Below are 2,500 nucleotides of genomic sequence, written 5' to 3' on the forward strand. Positions count from 1 at the left end.
CCATTTGCACACAAACACACACACACACACACACACACACACACACACACACACACACACACACACACACACACACACACACACATAAACAGACACAAACAGACACAGACACAGACACCCAGCAACCTGGGGAAAGTGGAAATGACCTTGAAGACCTGGTGGCTCATTAAATGTGATGCTTCCACCCTGCAAAATGGTTTCATTAGTCGAACCTGGATCACACCATGTGCATCAGAGATGGAGAGATTGGGGTGGAGGGGTAGAATGAGCTGAATGAGCAGGTGGATAGGGGGTGGTGGTGATGGTGGTTGGTGTTGAAAGGGCCAATTTTGGAGTGATTACATTGCACATGCGATGGGTAATTGCCGGTGCAGGCCATGGTCTATATTAGACCTCTTATGTCACCAATGTCTTCGGTCAATTAGCTGCACAAAACTAAAACATGTGATTTAAAAAAAAAAATAAGGTTGCTTTTTTTATCATTTTTTTATTAATTTTAATTAAATTAAGGAACCTGGTGGAAAATAAAATAAATAATATGTTTAAAAAAAAAAACTGATCTGTTTTGACTGGAAAGTCATAAAAAACCCATAATTTATAGTGTATTTTATTTCAATATTTTGTTGACTACGAAGAAAAAGAAGAAGAAGAAGAAGAAAGAAGTAATTTACTTAAATATCACTTTATAAACAAATGTTAGCTCAAATATATGTATCTTATGTATCTCATAATGGAGACTTAATTTTTTTTATGAATGCACAAAGAATTAAAAAGGTTAAAAACTAGAAAAATAAAAAATAAAAAATAAAATAATAATAATCGTCATCTACAAATGAAAAATTATTTAAAAAAATTATAATAATAATAATAAAAATATATATATATATATATATATACTAATATATGTATTTATTAATTTATCTTTTGATATTAAAATAGAAACATTTTAAATAAAAAATAAAAATAGATGACGTGCTTTTATTTCTAAAATAAATAGAAGTGCTAGCTTATGAGGAATAGTAAGGAAGAGGAAAAAACTCATGTGAGAGACTCCTGTGGTCCTACACACACACACACACACACACACACACACACACACACACACACACACACACACACACACACACACACAACCACACACACATGCCTGAAGTATTTTTTACAGATTCGCCACAGATGCAAATGCATTTTAAAGGAAATAAGTCTCGAAATCCTACACAAACACACAATCGCACACTGATCCACACAGTCCCTCCACACACACACACACACACACAGAAGGGGAGGAAAAATTTTAAGCGTGCAATGATCAATCCAGCATGAACGCTTGGAACTGAGCGACGTCGCTGAAACATTTAGAGAGCCGTGATGACTCAATGAGAACGGATTTGATTGGACCTCCTGAGGCAGGCTTTGCCTGAGCTGGACTGACTCCCAGAAACCCAGAGCATAAAACCACACCATGAGTACACTCCAGCTTCCTGAGCTGCTCTAACCGACTCAAACGTGATGTGGTGTCTCCGAGGAGCTTCTGCTCCACTGATTACTTCAAGAATGAAGAGTGCAAGCGTATATCCATCTCCCTCAATGCAGCCAGGGGATGGCATATGGCACTAGTGGCCAGCATTACAGCTCAATCCTGCTCTGTAGCAGCAGTGCCACAGGGTGCCATAATGAAGCCATGAAACCAAAAGCTATTACCTTCTGACTTTATGAACGCATCAGTCTAATGTTTAGTAGGTGCCCTATTCAGAGCATTCGAACGCATCTCTGTCTAAAAACTAAAAAAATATATATTATATTATTATTATTCTAAACAAATAGTATATTAACCTTTACAATTTACATGTGCGTTTTGTCATACATTTTCCTACATTACCCACAGATTTTGAGATAACATGAGATTTCATCCATGGTATATCTTTCTTGTTATTTAAATCTGGACCAACAAATCCGCTTCCACAATTTCAATTTTAATGCTAATTCTTCCATCTTTTTGTAAATCTTTGTCTTTGTTTTCTGGGACTTACATCTCCAAATATCTACATATCCACTATTTCTACACTGGAGTTCTCATGAATTTGCTCGAAACTGCTGAGTAAAAATGTTTTTAGGAAATGTAAGGATTTTTTTCTTATGTTAGAAATTATGAAGTAAATATTTATATCTCATACACACTATATGAGCACAAATATTGGGGCCACCAAGTTTTTCCAGTCATATGTGGTTTTTCCCCAAACTTTTACCACAGAATTAGAGGAATGCAATTGTATAGGATACTTTTGGATGCAGTAAAATTTGATTCTTCCTTCACTTTCCCTTTGAACTTCCCCTTCCCCTTCGAAAAGAAGACTCAAACCTGTTCCAGCATGGCACTGCCCCTGTGCACCAAACCAGCTCCATGAAGATATTTCTTTACATGTGTCGGAGTAGAAAATCTCCTGCTATAAAGCTCTGACTGCACCCCAGATCTCCTCACCTCACCTCACCTACATCAGTA

The sequence above is a fragment of the Silurus aristotelis genome (assembly GCF_946808225.1).
Source record: "Silurus aristotelis genome assembly, chromosome: 1".
In the NCBI taxonomy this organism is placed as follows: Eukaryota; Metazoa; Chordata; class Actinopteri; order Siluriformes; family Siluridae; genus Silurus; species Silurus aristotelis.